At 38.2% G+C, this 22,387-nt stretch overlaps 1 protein-coding gene across 3 annotated transcripts in view; it reads left to right on the forward strand.

The window, feature by feature from the left end:
• The window catches only part of LOC143355104 (rap1 GTPase-activating protein 1), a 203,107-nt gene that overhangs the window by 42,282 nt on the left and 138,438 nt on the right, over positions 1-22,387 (forward strand). The gene's annotated exons all lie outside the window — the stretch shown is intronic.

Below are 22,387 nucleotides of genomic sequence, written 5' to 3' on the forward strand. Positions count from 1 at the left end.
AGCGTGATTCTACACCTACGATTTGGTGGAAGTTGACATAAAAAACTCGCCGCAAAATTGACCTCGACCTTGACAATCAAGGTCAAAAAACAACAATTTGTTTTTTGTTTAATCGCGTTCTACTGGTCATAACGATCAATTTTGTGAAGAGAAACCATGGGTCGCATCTCAACCGTTCTCTTAAAAAATGATGTTGCATTTCTTATAATTTTTGCAGCTTCTCTCTTTGATTCTGTCGTTAGGGAAATAGAAGTATCATGATTATGATAATTTCATACCCAACGAGATAGCTTACTGATGGTACCCGCTGTATGATAGTATGCTATTTACTTATATATTGGCGCTGGATGTAAAAAATTTACAAATAAAGAAGCTGCAAAAATTATAAGAAATGCAACATCATTTTTTAAGAGAACGGTTGAGATGCGACCCATGGTTTCTTTCACAAAGTTGATCCTTATGACCAGTAGAACACGATTAAAAAAGATTTTTGTTTTTTTGACCTTGATTTTCAAGGTCAAGGTCAATTTTGCGGGGAGTTTTTTGCGGGGACACCCTGTACAGGGTGTATAAAAATTATATGTCACGACCATCATAGCGTGATTCTACACCTCCGGATCGGTGGAGATCTGTGAAAAAAATGCACCGCAAAATTCATTTTGACCTCGAAACTTAAGGTCAAAGTATCGAAAAATTTGAGTGATGAGTACTATACGATGCAATGAAAGAAAATTTGTCGACACTTTGACCTTGATTTCCAAGGTCAAGGTGAATTTTGCGGTGCATTTTTTTAACAGATTTCCACCGATCCAGAGCTGTAGAATCACGCTATGGTGGTCGTGACACATAATTTTTATACACCCTCTACATTGCCCAAGTAAATATTATTATTATTTTATTTATTTCTTTATAAAACAAAAACACAATTACGGTTGTTATATGTTTCAACTACAAAATGTGACATAAATAAATAAATTAAAAACAGTCTGAAGTCTCAAAATTAGCACCCAAAAAGTATTCGTACACGTAACAGCAATAAATGTGTTATAATTTGCGAAAATAAATTAAATTAATATTTCGTTGGATAGCCTTTCGACTGTATAATTGCGTCCAGTCTTCTTGGCGTTGAATCCACTAAATTGGATGTGATTTCGTGTGTAATATTGCACCGTTCCTCTTGAAGAGAAAGTTTTAATTGTTCTTTACTTGAAATATGCCGGGTTCGGATTTTTTTATCAAGCAGATCCGATAAATTTTCGCTCGCATTAATATCCGGTGATTGCGGAGGTGTTCTCAAATATTGTGGTGTGTTATAAAGCAACCACTCTCTTCTGTTGCGTGATGTATGTTTGAGGTCATTGTCTTGAGTGAAGATAAAGTTGTCTTTTATACCCATTTTTTCTGCACTACTTACAATATGGGTTTTTAATATGTTTATGTATATTTTGTGGTCCATGATTCCCTCGATGAAGTGTAATGACCCCACTCCAGCAGCACTCATACAACCCCAAACCATAAACTTTAGTAGATTTTCTTTTTGTAGCTCTGTATTTTTCTTCCTCCAGACCGTACACTTGCCATCAGAGCCAAAAACATTAAATTTACTTTCATCAGTAAATATAAATACTCCTTGCGAGCAATTCGGCCGTGGTATTCATTATGTCGTAAACAATTATGAATATTGCTACTTACTCCAGCGTTGTTTGCAAGCTCAGCAGCGATCTTAGGGGCACTAACTTTAGGATTTAGCTTTAGGAAGCAAGCTAGAGAGCTAACCAAAAACTTTATTCTCGCTGAAGCAGGGTTCAAGGGCACAAAATTTTTCAGCTCATTTTATCATTCTGGGCCTAAACCTTGGTTTGCTCACCTCAGGCTCCCTAGAGAATTCATTTGCTGGGTTAATAGACTTCGATCTGGACACTATCAACTAAGGGCTTCCCTTTTTAAGATTAGACTTGCTGCTGACACAGGTTGTCCATGTGGTTGTCTGGTACAGGATCCTAATCATGTGCTATGGCAGTGTCTAATCTTTGACAATAACAGAGACGCTTTGATTCGCAAACTTTGCAACAAGGGGTTCTTTCCACCCTATACAATAGACTCCTTTTTGTGCGGACCCTTTCTTTGCCCTCTATTTTTCATACACTCATTTCTTAAATCTCACTGTTTATATCTTTAATGTTAATTTTGTACTCGAAAATGCTCATTATATTGTCTCAATCCTAGTTTTGTAAGTCACCTATGTAATGTAATGTTAGCATGCACAGCCATGTGCATGCTGCTAATAATCCCATGTGGGGTTGTATAGCTTAATAACAAAAAAAAAACTAGGATTTGTTTTTATTTCACGCACTATAAAACGTTCATCGCGTAAACTAAGTTTTCGAGGGCGACCAGATTTCGCTTTATTTTTATTCGTTTTTCGTTCACCATATCGATCTATAATTCCTTGTATAGTGCTGTGCGGCCTATTAATTGTTTCTGCTATTTCTCGCAATGATTTGCACTGATTATGCAGTTGTATAATAATTTTTCTTTCAGTCTCACTTGTTTCCTCACCTCTACGACCCATTTTACCGAATGTTATAAAAATTGACTGGTTTTACAGAAGGTTGCCACTAGACTGTGCATCAAAGACCCTGTCTGATTATTTGTCGGGTCCCGCTAAACCATAACGTACGAATACTTTTTGCTTTTTTTAGTTTCTAATTTTTCTCGTTAACGTTAAACTTTTTCAAGTATATTTATATGACAGTATGCAGTTAAAATATATAAAAATTACAATTATGTTTCGTTTTATAAACATGTGTGCAATTACATAGAGAAGTACATGGTTTCTTAAGCCTACAAGAGGTGTACGAATACTTTTTACACTCACTGTAACTATGCGAAGCAGTGTAACTGACATTTTCTATACCAGCAATAGCTGCTGTAACGAGGGCTTCCAATTATGGCGCGACAACTGTTTACGTGCAAAGAAGAAATTTGTTGGAATTTGATTTATTGTGGCAAACGTCCCCGCGCGAACTGTGATTTATCGGGGCTGTATGCAATTAAGGAAACGGACAGAAAAGGCCGCATATTTTGACGCTTAAAATTCCAAGGTGCTACTTCCTTTTATCGTGTTGTGCTTTTAAGAGCACACTCGGTATTCGCATCTGGAATGAAATTATGATTGGGGGACCCATTTTACGCGCCTCACAGTCCACCACTAGGAACGCATCGTCCAGAATACTAATGAACACGCTGAGGAACAAGACCGATATTCTTTCCCGCTCCGAACATAACGACGCTCCTCGAGTTCACTTAACGTGTTTAGATAAACATTTTCGGGCCGAATTGAAACGGGCCGGGACCTCGTTTCGTCGGGGTCCCCGGCACGCAGCCGCCCTCAAATAAAACAATTTTATGGAATACACACGCACGCCTAACACGTGATACGCAGAGCTAGAAACCCATTAGCCTCACCTAATTGGACCATTCGCTAACACCTCGAAAATTATTAAGCTCCCTAAAAAGTTATTCCTCATCTTTTTCCAGGTTGCTTCTGGACACGTAAACAAGTGGGCGTTAAGGGGAGCTAGGAAACCAAACAATTTCAGGATTTTTTCTAACGAAATAAATCATTTTCGGAATTTCGGACGTGTAAATAGTGTTTGGCAATATCCAAATATTAATTAAATTCGAAATTCGATCTGCAAAGAACTGTGAATTCGTGTTCGTTGTACGCACGAGTTTGATTAACAACGATTCGCAAAGAAATATTCGTAAACACGTTCTTTTCGTTTAACACCTTTTTATCCCGGCAATTTCAAATTCCTCTGATTCTCGACATTCTTCTTTTGTGTCCGTGCCTCTTCACTGCCGCTCGCGGAGGAAAATCCATTTATATCAGCGGCAATATTACGCCACTGACATATTAAAACCTTGATAAATGGGATTGTACGTTCATCAAATATACAGGCTGTGCCAAATAAAGTGTTGCGAGCTTTTTTCTCAGAATGTAACGAAGACATCGTCCGTGGAGGGTAATCCTTTACTATGCAATAATTGGGAGGAGTAATACCAAACTGGGATCATAATTTTAATTCTGTGATCAAATCAATGCCAACGGATTTCCTTATTATTTAGGTGAAACGATTGTCGAGATGGCCCCGGAATAACCGATCAATACTATGATAAAGCCTCGTGGCGATTAAACACTTTACGTCTCAGGCTCTCGTCCTAAAGAAACTCGAATTATTCTCGAATCATGAACGCCGGAGTTGTTGGCCATTGAAGATCACTTTCACAATTGCAAGTGACATTATAGACTATTATCTCGTGTCTTGCACTGCCGTCACAGTATGTATTCATTTACGGGAGAGTACAGTCGCGGTGCAGCTTTCTTTTGTCATCAACCTCCGAATGAAAGTGATTTGCCATTGTGTTTCACTATCGCGTCCACTTTCTTACTCTTATCTGCACAGATTATTCCGAAATGGAGACTGTCTTTCGAAAGCTAAAAATAAGTTTCTACCAGCTGGTTTGTTGCAGCTGTAAATTAGCAATAACAAATACGCGGGGCTCCGTTTAGACTGATTACCATTAACGGTTTCGAAATTTTTATTTAAATTATTTCCGGTACAGCGCCTACGGAAGATAGGTTCCTCTTTCTTCTCAAGTGAAAAGAAAAGGGAAGCAGGGTGTTACGACGAATGGAGTTTAGATCGCAAAACGCTGCGTCCAGACACGCTTAGGGTATATAACAGTTCTTAGAAATCACTTTCCCCTTTGGATTTTTCTTCTAACTAAAATATCGCACGTGAAATGCTATAATCATTTAAGAAATCCATTTAGGGGTATCGGTAGAGATCGGGACATGTGCTAATAAATAGCGAGGGCAAGGAAAGGAAGCATAAGTACCGACCTTGGTTTTGCTCATGAAGTACCCACATAGCGGAATTACTAATTGCAATGCCATTGTACTACTAATCTTTGCATCGCGCGGATTCACTCAAACGATTTCTTTAGCTTTGAAAAGCTTTGACAAGTGGAGAATCGAAAGAACAGCAACGAACTGTATTCCGACAAATAACAACGAATTTTCGTTCCCTAGAACTGTAGTATTATCTTCGTTTTAACCGTACCATTTTCAAACTATCGCGAACATTTTGTAACAAGATAAATCGTATACCACAGCGAATTAAACCGATTAGCAGGATTGCTAATGCGTTGGCACGGCAGAAATGGTGTATTTCGACAAAATATTATCCCGTGAAACATGTACAATGTCTTTGTTCATCCGAATAATCGTGAAACACCATACACGTGTTTACGTCGGGCAACAAATTCGCGTAGAAATTCAGGATCAACTCTGCTCGGCTTTATTGGTCCAATTTGGGACCGCAATTTTCCAATGAAACCCAATAAAATAAGCAAAGCGTCAGCCGGCAGGAATACGTTTCTAATTTCCTGTTTATTCAACGCGACCCACGCCGTCAATTTATCGGCGGTATAATAACGGTCGGTTTGTGGGTGCAAAACGTTAGCAAATTGATCTAACGAGGTCGTCAATGCTCGGACAGGAAGGCAGAGAGGCGTCACAAGGTTTCACTCGGTGAAATTTTTCCGAGTACCAAGAACGGAAGCACTCGCTTTACGCGGCGTCTATTTAACGCGCATTACTAAGAAGTTCATTAATATTACCCGCGAAATCAGTAAATCTAATTCCAAAAAAGCGTGACATAAATATTTCATATGAAAGAATTCATTGATTAACTCGTGAATCAACAAGATCCTAATCGAGGCAAGTACTCTTTGTGTTTCCACGTTGGAGCGTTGCAGAAACGAAGAAGCTGCCGGCAAAGCTTGAAGTCTTTCTAAGAGCGTTTCTGTTCTCAGTTATCTTAGTTTAGGCTAAGATTGTCAGAATATAAGGCTTTGATCTTACAAAAGAAATGCAGAAAAGTGTTTAACTGTCGGCAAACCGTAGACAGAAAAATGCCATTGCATGCAATGCCTATGTACGTATACCTGTACATAATACATAATCTAAAGAGTTCTTTATAAAATTGTCTTAATACCTTAATATCCAGCAGAGTACCGATGGTGAAACCCAATGACATTTCCTTTTATTATAAAGACTTTTACTCATTGCAAACGGTGACGTAAATTGTTTAAGTAATAAAAATTTGTTTGTTTAAACAATCGTTGAAGTAATAAAAATGTACTGGTTTAAACATGTGTTTCAATAATAAAAATTTATTTGTTTAAACAATTGCTTAAATAATAAAATTTTATTTGTTTAAACAATTGTTTAAGTAATAAGAATGTATTTGTTTAAACAATTGTTTAAATAATAAAATTTTATTTGTTTAAACAATTGTTTAAATAATAAAATTTTATTTGTTTAAACAATTGTTTAAATAATAAAAATGTATTGGTTTAAACATTTGTTTCAATAATAAAAATTTATTTGTTTAAACAATCGTTTAATTAATATTAATGGGAGTCACTATACCATAGTACGTACTTGCATATTACAACGTAAGTATTATGACTTGGCAACGTCGCTCGGTCTTTTATCCGAACTTCGAATACAATTTCGAATAAAAGATACATTTGATTTTCATTTATTCCTCATGCTCGTCTCGAATAAAAAATCGAATAAATCATCTTCCCTACATCGACCATCCGAATAAATCTCAAGGCCACGCAAAAATCGCACGTCGAAAATCAAAGATACATTCTGAGTTGCGAGTATCTGCCGAAATTGACCGTCGAATACATGGGGGCGCTGCTAAAAACTATCGAATAAAAATCAAAGATACTTTGCAACTCATCAGCTGTATCTTCGAATACATTCTCTCAAATAAAAAATCTCGCCGCTAGAGGCGTCGAATACGCATAGCCGTTGCTCCGCAATTCGGATGACCCACGGACGACAAATGAAAATCGTGAAAAGTATCCGACGGATAAACTGTGGTGAATATGTATCCGAGAGAAACGAGTTCGAATAAAAAATAGATTTCATTTATTTGTGTTCGAAATTTTAAAATAAATTTTTGCCCAACTCTGCGGCAAAGCGTGTAAAAAGCGTATGCAATTGAAAAATGTAGGATCGAAAGTAGAAGGCCCGTCGAAGTGTGCCAGATTCGCTGTTGCATATAACCTCTTTCATTCGGAAAAGTGTTTTAAAGTTGCCGCGCGAACGTCACCGGGCAAAAATTTCGCTTCTGGACGTGCTCTTTGTTGCACCGGGTTTCCAATAAAGTGGACTGCGGGCTTTTAGAGTGCGGTTTCGCGGGCACATTCTGTCTACGCGGGGTTCGCTCGACGAACATAAGCTCGCAAATTCGATCGCGCGTCCTGCTGAATTTGTGTCATGCAGGATGTGCGGCGGTCGGCTTAGTATCCTGTTGCGCGTCACAGAATGAGATACGCGGCCGCAAAATTCGTGTAAAGCGATTTCTACGGAAAATCATTTCCAATGATTTCAAGAGTAATCCGATCGACAATGTGGACCTGTAAGTGCATATTACTATAGGCGTAATGTAAATGTACTGTAAAAGATTTATATGCGTAATATGTTGGCGGTGTATGAAATTAAAAAAAAGAAAAGAAAGTTAAAAAGTTAAATTTTAAAAGAAAGGTTAAATTCAGAATTTCATCCGCGTTAATTGTCTGATCGTGAGTTAAAATCTGCGAGTTTAACTTTCTCGATTTAATGTAAAATGAGAAATGTTGAATTTGACACGAGAGAACAGTCGGTTAGAAATCAAGAACGAAATTTGCTTAGCGTTATTATTGCAATTGCAGTCAGTCATGTTTCATTGGCCAGACTACATTCTCGACGCGTAGGTTGGTCTCTTGCTATATTCGTCGTTGTTTGTCGGGTGAGTCAATTCTGTAATTAAGGTGCGCGCATAATTGTTAATTCGTTCCGTTTTGTATTCAAACTGCTGCTCGATCTATACGAGGACAGAATTTAATCTTCACGCGTGTAGTAAGATTGACTAGCTCTTAAACTATTTAGATTATTGTAAACAGCACAATATAGTAAACTATTTGTACAGTCCTTTCAATGATTTATTTCACTGTAAAGTATGGGAATGTTGGCAACATTCTAAAATAGCGTAAGTTCCCGCTGATTGTGAGAAATTGTTGCGGAGAGCTATAAATAACGAAGATAATTAACCGATCCCATCTAAGTGCCCCACCCTGTGTACATAAATGAAATAGAGTGGTAGGAATACTATTGATTAGCCATTAAGGATTAATTAAGAGCACTCGTTCCAGAACGCACGGCAAACTCGTTTTATTTTTAATTACAAACTGTTCTTTTTTTCTTGTTGTTCTTGCTCTCCGTAACAGGAAATCTAAACAGGCAATGGTCGTTCTTCAGTTGATTCTTAAATATTCTTTATATCTATAATATTGCATACTGTCGCATTGAATTAATGGCCGTTCATTATCCCAGGTAATAACGTTTGCATCAATTTAGTTTCAGTTTATAATATTTATTAGAAAGTATACAGGGTAGTCCAGCACATACTAACTCCGTTTACTCCGCTGTTTTTGAAAATATGAAGAAATTTGAAAATTGATAAACCTGCAAATATTGTTTTGAATAAATAAATTTATACGGTCAGGTTTATGTATCGTAGTATTTACGCGACCAAGTGCGATAGTAGCGTAACAGATGAAGATACAGCAAGGCAATAAATGTATTTACGTTTCTGCTTCGATCAGCCTTGATCGTTGTAATGAATGAATGAATGTGTAATTGGCTAGCGTGGTTCGAGCGATTCGATTTCAATTGAGTCAATGAATCTGTCAACAGCAATGATCCTCGAAATGTAGCAGTAGTAGTTACGAACTTCCATTTAATCGAGGTTGCGTTTGACCTTCCCCTTTTTGGTCTTCCATCATACTCAAGAACCCGTTAATTACCGCGAGATCGGCTAATTAATTATTTCCACCTTCGCTACAAGAATCCAATTAATTCGAGAAGGACTTGTTAGATCACTTCTAAACTTTGATCAAATTTTAATTGAAAAAGAAACATTACGTGCAGACTCCGGATTTTATGCATTTATGACAAAACTGAGTTGGTGAAATTTAAAACGGTGGAAAGATTAAAAGACTTTAGGAGTATAAATATATTATTTTCACTATCGAGAACAGTGTATAAGTATGAAGATTAAAGACTCCCTAAATAAATCGAAATTTATTTTTGTGGTTTCATGGCAAAGAGTGATATTTACGGCTTTCCTAATTTTACAGTACAACAATTTCGAAGTTTGCTCGGCTGTGAAAAATGACAGCTTTTAAAAATCCCCAGATTAGCACCTCGCCTTTTCGCTGAATTATTGAACGGTCGAAAAAGTTTCAAACTTCGAGTCCTTCGGTCGGGGGGAATAATAAACAACACTTTCCAGAAATCGAGAAAAGATCATCCACCGATATGACGTATATTTATTTTAGTTCTATTGTCATGAAACTTCCAATCAACACATCATAAGGTCGAACACTTTTTCGAGAATTCAAAACGCATATGTTGTTTAAAATTGACGACTTTAAATAGAAATACCCCGTTAAATAAAAGACCCTACTTTAACTTTTGGACAATATTGTGTAATAATTACAACGATACACATTGTAATACTCGCAATATTAATTACGGACACAAGGAATCATCGTTAATCGCACTTTCTGCTATTTTATGTTGCGGGTAAGAATCTCTCAAATGCTTCGCACTACCTGCTTTCAAAATTCTACGTACACTGAAATAATAACAGTGCCGTACCCACCGGAACAGTAAGTACGGAAACCACTTACAGTGAACCACTTTAGAATTCTGCTTCATTAAATATTTTCGTTGCCGGTGAAATTTTACATATTTCATTTCCCAAGAACGGTATCTTGTCTTTATCTTGATGCACCCTATTGGTTATTAATTACTGTTTGGATCGACTGGTGATAAATAATAATTAATAAGTAATGATACCTGAGATAGTAGACTTTCCTAGAATTCACTGGACTTGTGAATTCTGGCCTGCACGCTCTACAAAGCAAAACGGCCGCCAATTTGAAGCTCGTTATAATAATTTGAAACGATAATTAAGATTTTCCAACAGTATCTGATATTAGTTTTAGTTATCAATTATTAACAAAATGATGCTTCGTGGATTTAAAGAATGGTAAAAGGAAATTCGTACGCAAAATAAGAGGGAATGCATTTTCGTGCATTGTGTCAAAATTTCATAAAATTAGGTCGGAATTTGATACGTCGCCGGCCAACTGTAAAAAGAACGTGTTGAGAAAAAATATGTGTCGGTTAAAGTTTCATATTCAGTCCCTTTCGACGTAAAGAGGTTAATACATTTTTATTCGTAACACCCAGAGAATAGTGCATGAAAAATTATATGATTCCATTAAAGAGAAATAAAGATGACCTTCGTCTGACCTTCGTGTGATCTTCGTGCGTACACTTACAAACGAAATGGCGGCACTGGGTTACGTCCCACTCGAGACGAGTTTATTGATTAAAATTGAACACCCTGTGCAGAAATTCCAATTTTAAACTTTCTCTTGCCCGCCACTGTATCGTCTTCAGGTAAGATGGGGAGGAAGGAGACATTTGAAATCCTCAGTTCTTTGTTGAAACGTCTGAAAGCTCTCTAGCAGTGGCGTAGAGTGGAGAGTGATTAGAATCACAGACATACTTTTAGGTATATGTTTCACATGGAGCGGTCGAAGCACAAAGGATCATAGAATTCTTCACACGGGTAACATTGCGTTCGAACAGAACACGTAAAAAATTCTGGGAAATATGTACTTTTTAATCATGCAGAGACTCGTCGAGATGTAGCTTTAATTTCGAGAATGCTCATCGCGTTTTCTTTTCTCACAAGAAAAGACGCTTCTCTGTTGAACACAATACCGTTGTTACACTTTTCATGCGCATACGTGTACCACACGCGCACACGTGTATTATTCGAGAAAATTATTCAGAATCAATTGATTTTTTAAAATGTTAATTTCTCTTACGTAATTCTCGTGAAAGCGCTCCACATAATGTACGATGCATAATTACGAATATGATTTCCTTGTGCTTATGATGTTAATAGAAATTTCAAAAACAAATGCAATTACCTTCATAATCTAACATTTTCTATTACCGGGTTTTCATTCGCATGAAATTGTGATTGCAAGCTTGTCGCAACTTTTTCCCTCGCGAGCATTAATTTTGCAAGCAGGATAACTGAAACGGACAACAGTCTATTCAAGATAGTTTTAAGACAATTTAGGACAGTTTATTTAATTTTACGACTGCGGTACAGATTTACATTTCTGTAAACAAATGAAATTTAAGTTAAAAACGTGTTATATTTCTCAGTTTCTCATAACCTTTGTGTACCATACATGCACGCTGTTCCGCAGTTTTGACTTTATATTTTGAGAAACCAACATTTAGTTAAATTCCGTGAATACTTTTGTGCGGCATTGTAGATACGCGAAGCTTTTTCGCCTACCCTTTACGGCGTAATTCGAAAACTGATTTCGCACACGGAATATGTAAATTCGAATCCTTCGGACGGGATATTATCCTTTCGTCTGTCCGGCAATTTTAGTTTATGTTCATACGCATTTATTACAATGTAGGCTACAGCCGGGAAGATGCAAAATCCGTTTCACAGTTACTCGTTTAATCGCACGCGAGTCCGCTTCTGGCGAATATTAAAATCGCACGGCCGGAGTTCTCTCTGCAAGAACCACGAAACTGTATGCAACACACGCTCGGGTTCCATCAATCTTCGAAACTCGCACCGATTATTTTTTCGCGAAACAGAAACAAATTGATACAATGTATTTGCATAATCGCTCGTTCCTTTCTTTTTTTTCTTTTAAACATACGGGACACGATAATCATCGTTTTCGCTTCGCGTTTCGTAACGAGCGCATTACCGATATTACCCGTGCCTTAAATATACATAATTATTATGTTTACGTGTACTTTGACACTCGATCCGAGGTTTTTATAAGAGAAGCTTGCGATTGAGTAACATTCATGTTTTAGTACTCCTCGTGAGAAAGCGATTCCGTCTTGAAGCGCGTGTGATCGATTATGGGAGTCGCTCTATGCATAACACAAAGCCGCGATAAGCAGGTATTTGCTGCTTGTCCGTTCTGTTATTACACTTGGCGTCATTTCGTAACATGAATTCGTTCTCGTTCTACTTTGACTAACACGTGTGTCCGATGAGTTATGAGCGGTAATAATGCAGGCGATCATCTGTTGAGCGTCGCGAAGAAATGTATGAATTATAATCCCCTCGCGAGGCATGAAATCGGCGAAGCCGTTTGATCCTAAAGGAATGTAAATGGCGCTCCGCCCTTGATATTATCGTTCTTAATAACCTTGTTGCAATCTTTTCGCACGTGTAATCGTATGGTTGTTTGGTGCTCCGGACGACACGGGGAGACGCGGAATCTGATCAACAGTCACTCACGTCCACGCAGCGGCAGCGCATCAGCGCAGCGCAAACGCGCGAGCCCTCTCCGAACCGGAGACGCGTATCGAAGAGAGCGGTTACAGCTCGCCGGTAAATTAATTTACAGATTCATTTTTCAGTTGCCCGTATGGTAATTGGCTCGGCGCGCGTCTTTGTCTAAAATGCGTGTCCGAATTGAGTTTCGCGCGAGATGTTAAAACTCGTTGCGCCGCAGCACACCGATATTATCCTCTTTAATAGCCTCGTTTCGAGATCCTCGAACGCGCAATTTCGCATTATGAGAGACGGACATGAATCCGCGATTCGCATATATGAGGCTCGTCCGCCCGTTCAATGCCTCCGCTTTATCAAATATCAGCATTTTGTAAACGTACGCTCGCGGATTTCTACGATGCCTCGAGTATCAATTACAGATACACCGGGTACAGTGCGACCAAAAAGTATTTACGCGCTCTGGTTTTCTTTTCGGAATAACTTCTTGCAAGACCACATTCTTATTTAAACCTTCGAGGACGACTGATCGCTTGTAGATACCGCCTTTTAAGATTCACTTTGTTATTTGTCTGCAGGTACATCCATCCAACAAATTTTCATTTTTCTTTTAAACGTAGTTTCAGCCTCGAAAAAATTAAAGACCTAACGTCATTAACTAATGTTTTATGAGTATTTAGTAAACTTGAAAATTTCAGGGGAAAAATGAAGCTCGCAACGATACTGTTTGTACATGGGATGAGATATTTCGTTAATAATCTGTCGGACGAAAAAGTTGTTTAACATTCGGTGGTAATAAGTTAGCGATATTTCAACTTCGAATCTGGCTGAGCGACGGTTAAATTGAAATCACGTCTTTACGCGCTCGGTATAGAAAGCATTTACATGGCTGCACCATGCGGCGAATCCATGCTGAGAAAATTACATCGTCGGTATTAATAAAGCACAATATTGAACGTGTTGATTTTTATTCTCTTTCTCTCTGAAATATTTACGCGCGGGATGATCGTGAACAATAAATTTTGTGGAACGCTATTTCGTAGATGCTATGAATAAATCACGAAGATTGTTGAGCCAACCGTTCGTTTGAATAACAAAACGACTTGGAGACTGCTCGAAATTAATTTACAGATTGGAGTTGCTGTTGGTTTGTTGTGAAATCCTTTGTTGCGCGTTCCGCACGCGCGATCAACTTGGCGATTAAAATTTTAATAGCGAGGGATTGAAGAAACGGGCGAAGCATTATTTTTTATTAAATTTTCACAGAATTTAAAAGTCTTTATCCCGAAACCTCTATAGGATTATTCTGCGGGCAAAAGAAAATTTTCCCTCCACGTTAAAAGGTATCCGTGGTAGATTATGTCTTCGTGTTCATATTTTCAATTTCATTTGATTTATTTATAGGAAGTATCTTTTCATACGCATATTACATAAATATGTATTAGGCCGTGTTTAAAATTGATTGATTATTATTTTTTATGTATTAGACACTTTTCGACACCGAACAATGGATTTGTGTTCCCGCGGTAACACTAAATATTTGAATACGTTGCCTAACATTATTTTATAACTTACCTATGTTTTTTTTGTCAGGTGTAGCGTTTTGTCTTAACGGTATGAGCTATTCTCCAAAGGAGTATTACAGTGTGAGATTAGTTTCCAATGCATAGAGAATAGGCTCCATCGTCTGCAACATTCCTACAGTTAAACTACTTGTTTCGGTGCAAGCATTTGTACGTAACTGATTTATTACTCTGTGCAAAGCAGTATTAAAAGCTGTGAAAATGATGAAAAGTGAATACACAGGGTGGTCCATAACCTAGCATAACTTCTCAGTTGTTTTCATTAATAATAGATTCATTTTTTTGGCACTTGTTACAATGTTTGAGAAAATTTTCTAGATTAATTAACAAAATATCTGTTATAGAGAAACTTTTATTTTTAAATTTCATTAATTCTATTCAAACAAAAAATTTTCTATCTGTTGGAACTTATAATATGAGAACTTTTTTAAAAAAGCACCACGTGTAACAAATTCCAGTGATGGAAAAGTTGGAGCTTTTTCGAACCCTGCGTTAAACCGAATGATGGCACGAACGAAAATTAGGTAGTATTGGACATACAGACGTAACTGATTTATTACTCTGTGCAAAGCAGTGCTAAAAGCTGCGAAAATGATGAAAAGTGAATACACAGGGTGGTCCATAACCTAGCATAACTATCTCAGTTGTTTTCATTAATAATAGATCCATTTTTTGGCACTTGTTACAATGTTTGAGAAGATTTTCTAGATTAATTAACAAAATATCTGTCATAGAGAAACTTCTACTTTTAAATTTTATTAATTCTATTCAAACCAAAAATTTTAATCTCAAGAATTCTTTTCTATCTGTTGGAACTTATAATATGAGAACTTTTTTAAAAAAAGCACCACGTGTAACAAATTCCAGTGATGGAAAAGTTGGAGCTTTTTCGAACCCTGCGTTAAACCGAATTATGGCACGAACGAAAATTAGGTAGTATTGGACATACATACGTAACTGATTTATTACTACACAGGGTGGTCCATAACCTGGCGTAACTATCTCAGTTGTTTTAATTAATAATAGATCCATTTTTTGGCACTTGTTACAATGTTTGAGAAGATTTTCTAGATTAATTAACAAAATATCTGTCATAGAGAAACTTCTACTTTTAAATTTTATTAATTCTATTCAAACCAAAAATTTTAATCTCAAGAACTCTTTTCTATCAGTTGGAACTTATAATATGAGAACTTTTTTTAAAAAAAGCACCACGTGTAACAACTTCCAGTGATGGAAAAGTTGGAGCTTTTTCGAACCCTGCGTTAAACCGAATTATGGCACGAACGAAAATTAGGTAGTATTGGACATACATACGTAACTGATTTATTACTACACAGGGTGGTCCATAACCTGGCGTAACTATCTCAGTTGTTTTAATTAATAATAGATGCATTTTTTGGCACTTGTTACAATGTTTGAGAAGATTTTCTAGATTAATTAACAAAATATCTGTCATAGAGAAACTTCTATTTTTAAATTTTATTAATTCTATTCAAACCAAAAATTTTAATCTCAAGAATTCTTTTCTATCTGTTGGAACTTATAATATGAGAACTTTTTTAAAAAAAGCACCACGTGTAACAAATTCCAGTGATGGAAAAGTTGGAGCTTTTTCGAACCCTGCGTTAAATGATGGCACGAACGAAAATTAGGTAGTATTGGACACAAGTTATTCTACTAGTATGCAAAGTTGCATAATTGGAATTTCCGGGTTGGTAAACGTTCGTTGTGAGTATCGTACGGGGGTCAAAGTAAGGCTAAATAAAAAAATGTAAGAAGTCGCGCCGCGCCAAAGAAAACAGGAAGAGGATTAAACGAGAAAAGTGGACGGAATTTCTGCGAGGGGAATGAGATTCCATATGATCGCCGTGCGATGTTATCGTGTAATCACGTTGTCGTGAATTTTTCACATGCGCAATGTATACATTGTGTTCTCGAATGACGTGGAGAGATGCGAAATCTGTTCAACCGTCACTCAGCTGCCCATAAAGAGTTCTCCACCTACCGAATATTAAAGAGCACCGTGACGCGATCCCGTCGCGCAGAAAGCGGCTCCCAACGATATATTTTCATGCACGCCTACTTCGTTTTAACACTCTTCTCGTCTTACATCCTTGTGAAAAGAGGCCAGTCGATGAAACACGGGCCCCACGGAATGGTGGACGCGCGTGTACACGCCAGGTACATACTCGCTTTTAATCTATCGCATCTACCATGTCGTAGGCACCGACGAAACCGGGAATAGGCCGGGGGGACCTCTACCTGCTAAACCTGCTATTCTTTGTGCCTGCAATCTTTGCTCGATAAAAGGAAGTTGTCACGAGGAAAAGGGCGAGCTACATCCGGCGTGGCGGCCGCGCCGAGCCGAGCCGAGCCGAGCCGTGCCGTGCCTGTTTCATTCACGAGGGGGAACCTTTGGAGAACGCGGAATGGTCTCGAATGAAACGGTTACGCGTTGATCATTTCGCTGCTCGCAGTCGGAGAAATTAAAAGGAGGCACACACCGCTCAGAAAAAACAGCCCGGCCGCTGGTTAATTTTTCACGGAATGTCATTTTAACCCCTTCGCGTGTAAAGGCGTCTCGGGTAGGTCATGCGCTTCTTACGTCACCGTATACATTGCAGTGAAATATTATTTAACCCTTTGCAGACGAGAAACTCGTCTCGTCTCGAATTTCGCGGGCTATGAGCTACCGAACGAGACACATTTCTCATTTTACAAGTTTTTATGGGGACAGATATGAAAAGTCTCTGAATGTAAAAGTTTTCGTTTGAGTGGAACTCGCAAACTATAACAAATGAATTTCCTGAAAAAAAATAGGAGGCACCCACGTTCGAATAGAACGAGAAATAATTACTTTGATCTCTGGTTTTAACGGTATACTCGGGCGATCTTGCGCTTGTATCGTAATTAATTCGCCGATTCCTCTCATAATAACTCTTTGCTCTTGATGCCCAATTACGGTTTGGCTTTCTTGCGGTTAAACTGTACAATTACGCGTCACGTTTCACGGATCCGGAAAGTGAAAGATAATAATTGCGAGTCACGCTTGAACGTGGACGCGCGATAGAGAGCAGAAAGGATGCAAACGGCCGTACAGTTTCAACGGAAAGCACGTCAGGTTAATTATGAGGTTGACGCGCGCGGCCCGAAGTCGTACGCACCGTTCCCGACCTCGTGGAACCAGTCGCAACTGAAAGTAAAGGCTAGATAAGATGGAATTAGATAATCCGTCCCGGGCTGTTCCGCCATTTCCTTTTTTTCTTCCCCCGAGTGTCGCTTTCGTGCCGTTTCTACTTTCTGAAAAGCACGGCCAGTAACGGGCTGCCGATCGGGTTTCAGTCCAGTGCAACGAGTCATTTATTCATCGAGGCAAATCGTACGTTTCCTTTTCGGCATTGTGCAAAACGAGCCCGGATCGACGGACAACGAGCAATTTCCATCAAACTCAAAGCTTCGAAACGATCTGCTAGTTTATCTCAAAAAAGAAAAAGGATATCAACGATCTGTTCACAGAATAATGTAATCCCCATTCTTACAACCCATTGGTGGCCACTTAATGTACCATTCGAGAGCATAGAATTAATGTTTAATTCTCACTTGATACCCAGTTCACTTAACGATTAACACTTTGACTGCCAAACTAGGATCCCCAAAAATTCCCTAAAATCGAAGTAAGTTATTCAATGAAATAAAAATGGAAAAAAATTAAATGTATGATATTGAATAGTCGTCTAACTTTGAAGTAGTAGAATGAATATATTAACGTGAAAATTCATTTTAAAACCTGGACAAATAATTCCGTCACCCACATATGGGTGACATGGCAGTCAACGTGCGAAGAAAAGTCATTTAAAGAGCTGAAACAACTGTGCACTGGAAATGACAGATCTGTACTTCCTCGTGAAACAAATAAATATATTCACTGCTATTTACTCTGTGGTTATAGCGATTAGAAATTGTTCATCCTACAGAATTTCATGGCAGAAAAGGAAATTTATATTTACATGTTTTCTCGAAAAGCAGTGTATCGACAACAACAAAATGTTATTCGACTCCGTTCGGAACCTTCGTCGCGAGTCTGACTCGCATTGTAGGGCAAAGGGTGAAAGAAAGGACGTACGGTTACGGCACGTATCGATGACCCGAGCATCTCGAAAAAGTCGAGAAGAGCACAATGTAGCCGTCTTGAAACCGTGCATCGTTCGAACCAATTTTTGCTCGAGTCATTGCTTGCGGAGTTATCGGAGTGGCTTCAGTTACGTAGCAGAATTTGTACTACCTATACAGGGTGGGTCGCCACATTTTGCCATCTAGATTTACGTCATTATTATTACGCGTAGCAAACAATGTTTCAGATGAAGTTGAATGGTTTTGAGAGGGGCACATTCTGATGGTACATTTGTTTTGTAGGTGAACGTGTAAAGGACATATGGAGGTCATTAATGTTTTTTAAAATGGAATCGTATATTTTTTGTTGCATCAGCTGATGCTCCTTCATATTCTTTACAAAAAAGTATTAATCTATTTGTGTAAAAAAATCATTAGTTCAGGAGATATTTGAATTGTAATGTCTCTTTACAGAAAAGGTTCAATGTGGCGACCATTTCCATCAGAACTCTTTCTGAATCGAAAAGTTAATGACTCACTAACATTGCGTAGTGTATCTGATGTTATTTTGTTACACTCATTGATGACACGATCCCTCATATTGGCCATTGTAGCCGGAGACTCGGCGTACACTTCATTTTTTAAGTAGCCCCACAAGAAAAAGTCGAGTGGCGTTAGATTTAATTCGATTTAATGTATCCCTTGCTATTCTTGAATAATGAGCAGGGCAACCATCCTGTTGAATCCACACTATTTGTCGTGTATGCAATGGTAAATCATCTAAAAATGTCCATAGAGTATTTGATAAAAAATGTGCATATTTTGGTTCGGTTAGTGATCCTTCGATAAAGTATGGACCAATAAGTCTAAATTTCACAATAAGTAGGAGAGCAAGAATTATCAACACAGAAAATGTAAATATTTACATTGATAATTCTTGCTCTCCTACTACATTATCACATTGAATTCATAATATTGACCAGAAAGTCGAGATTTCCTAACAAATTAGAATTAAAATATCTCCTAAACTAATGATTTTTTTGCACAAATAGATCAATACTTTTTTGTAAAGAATATGAAGGAGCATCGGCTGATGCAATAAAAAATATACGATTCCATTTAAAAAAACCTTAAGGCACCAGTAGTTGACCAGGTACCAGTAGTTGACCATTTTATAGAAAAACATAAAAAATAAGGTTTTTATGAGCTGTGCACTTTTGATGAAAGTGAATCTCGGATGCCATGCTATCTGTTGTTTAAATTTCAAAAGAATTGCATGCGAAGTGAAGTATGCATAGTAATAATGGACGTTTGAATTCATTAAGGTTAGTAATATGCTGATATATCTCTATTTCCTTAACGTTTCTGTTAAGAAAAGCTGTACGGTTCAGGTAAAGAAATCTATACGTTGTGAACTTTTCGCGACCGAATTATTTGCTGTTTATATTCTCACAGAGTTTTATATGTGATAAATGCATTGTTTTCGTTATTCTAACCTGAAAAACAATAGTTTATTAGGTGGTCAAATATTGAATATTGTTTTTGAACAATTTTTAGAAGTTGACAGGCGTGATCAATTACTAACGTGACTCATTTAAATTTGTTTACGACTTATAATGTATCCATTTTACGGCTACGATTGTTAAGAGTACAAAAGATAATTATAAATTTTGTAGCATGCTGTGTTTTAGAGGATGACCACATGGTCAACTATTGATTGCATTCACGGTCAAGTATTGATCAGTGTCTTTTAAGACAGCCATGTGCGTGACATTATAAATACCAACGGAAAATTAAAATGCATTTATTTAATTATTTATTTCAGAAGTTATTTCATTACTTATCGAGAGATGCCTCCTATCAAGGGCTCCTTTAGAAATTATTCTGAAGAGACGATGAAATTTTTTTTTTTTGGAAAAATTCTTCGTGTAACTAAAACAAAAGCGACTATTTCGTCCATGAAAATGTACGGGCGATTATGGAAGTGGCCAGACAAGCCTGATGTGCTGGACTACGAGTGGAAGGCTGTACTTTCTCATATCAATGAGCCCACGAAATCGAGCAGAACTCGCAACGTCTACTCTGTTCCTGAATTGAACTTTTTATGGAATTGATTTATTTTATTTCTTATTTTATTCTTTAATTGTAACTTGTGCTAGTAATTGTTGAAACTAAATGATACTAAAATGATTCCCAACATTATTGCTTTAACCCTCTTTCTAGTATAAGTGGTCAACTACTAACGAAGAGAAGGTCAATTACTAGATTTTTCATGTTTAAGAGTGGTCAACTTCTGAAGCAATTACAGAATTTTTAAATATGTTTCTTAAATTTGTATAAGTAAACTTTTTTTAAAAAGTGGCATTGTTACATAATCTAGAAGACTTAAAGAGTGTCTTCGGGCATCGACTGTCGCTGTTTGATGACAGAGCAAGCGGTTACTGTTGTTCGCGTGAAAAACTTCTCTTAACTGGTCAACTGCTGACACCTTTACCTTAACGACCTTCATATGTCCTTTACACCTCAAAACGTGCCACTCTCAAAACCATTCGACTCCATCTGTAACATCGTTTGCTATGCGTAATAATAATGACGTAAATCTAGATGGCAAAATGTGGCGACCCACCCTGTATAGCCGATGGTTCGACGAGTAAAAAGAGATCGGCGTATGGAAGACTGCAATTAATTTCAATTGTGTAGGTCACAGGGAGGGATTACGGATCGCGCGCGCGATCCAAGAGACCGTCGTTCGTTTTGCATCGGTAGATATATCGTTAAGCCATTACTAAAAGACGCGACCGCAAACGTGCCACGGCTACAGGCCGGGTTTCTCGGACAAAGCCACTAACAAGTGAACAGCCTGTTGTGAATGAGGCTATACCTATGAAGTGTACAGTGACCCGACGTGCTCGTGAGTTCGGGCAATAATCCCATGACACCCGCAACGAGAACGTCGGCCACCTATACACGAACAGGCAGGCAGTTGCACTTGCACATTCTCGCCTCTGCAATAGTCTGCATGCGTGTGTACACACCGGGGCATATTATATGGAGTTCTGCTCGGACCGGACCCAAGAATGCGCTTTTCACTGGTACGCGGAGAAATAATCATTGAATCCGAAAACGTATGCAGAAACCGCTGCGCGCGTCGCGTCGGTATGCGCGCACGGGCACGGGCACGGGCACGAGAGCACGAGAGCACGAGTGCCTTTATGGAAAGCAAAAAGAAAAAAGACCCTCTTTGTTTCACTTCGGAATGCCTCGTCTTTGACGGTTCGCGATCGGACGCCCTCGTCGGAATTTCGTGACAGTTTTGCACGGTCGAACGTTTCGGGAACGACAAACGGCGTGATTGTTCCCAGAAGTCTTTTATTTCTTCGGGAACGCACGTTGCGTCGAGAATGGCAATATGGGATCGTCGAGGAAAGATTACTTTGGGGTGTTATCCTTATCGATGATACTTTCAGGAGTACAGTAACGTCTCGATGCATGCAAAATCGATGCGCACGGTATTTGTAAAACGTTTATCCGCGAGGTAAGGGCTACGGAAACTTTTTTATTTGTAATTGTGTCTTTATGAAAATTTGCCATCATATTTCTGACATTTTCCCCATTAAAAGGCGTCCAAACGCGACGTAGTTCCAAGCATATTTTCCTGTTCAATTCACGATTCGGAAGAATCTCGATTAATATGTCCGAATATGTAAACAGTTTGATCTAAAGCAATCTATGTGCAACACGCGTTACTATACAAATCAATTAAGATTTAATCCAGCACTGTAACCGTTCCGTTATCCGAACACGCGTGTCCCATCGATTAGTACAAACAATCCAGGCTCCACTGAATCCTGAATTAAGAAGGATGATCTAAAGTCCGTCGTGTTCGGTGTCGTTTCAATCAGAAAAATGTGGTAAATATGTTGGCGAAAGTTACGTAAAAGAATGATTGGAAGGGAAAAGGTTTTGTCATTGAGTTAGTATCGTCTCACCGATATTTTGTTTACCAGCCATAGTTCTCGAGGGTCGAGGGATCGAGGAATAGTGTCTGTGAACGATACAAGTGACATTTCTGTCCCAAAGTTTCCAGATATATCGAGACATTGCTGTAATACTAGACACGTGTCACTGTCAGGGTCGTCTTATCCACTGGGTGTATCGTAGACATAGTACACAAAAGTCCCCGAGGCCTACGGATACTTT

This window comes from Halictus rubicundus, chromosome 6 (genome assembly GCF_050948215.1).
Source record: "Halictus rubicundus isolate RS-2024b chromosome 6, iyHalRubi1_principal, whole genome shotgun sequence".
NCBI classification, from domain to species: domain Eukaryota; kingdom Metazoa; phylum Arthropoda; class Insecta; order Hymenoptera; family Halictidae; genus Halictus; species Halictus rubicundus.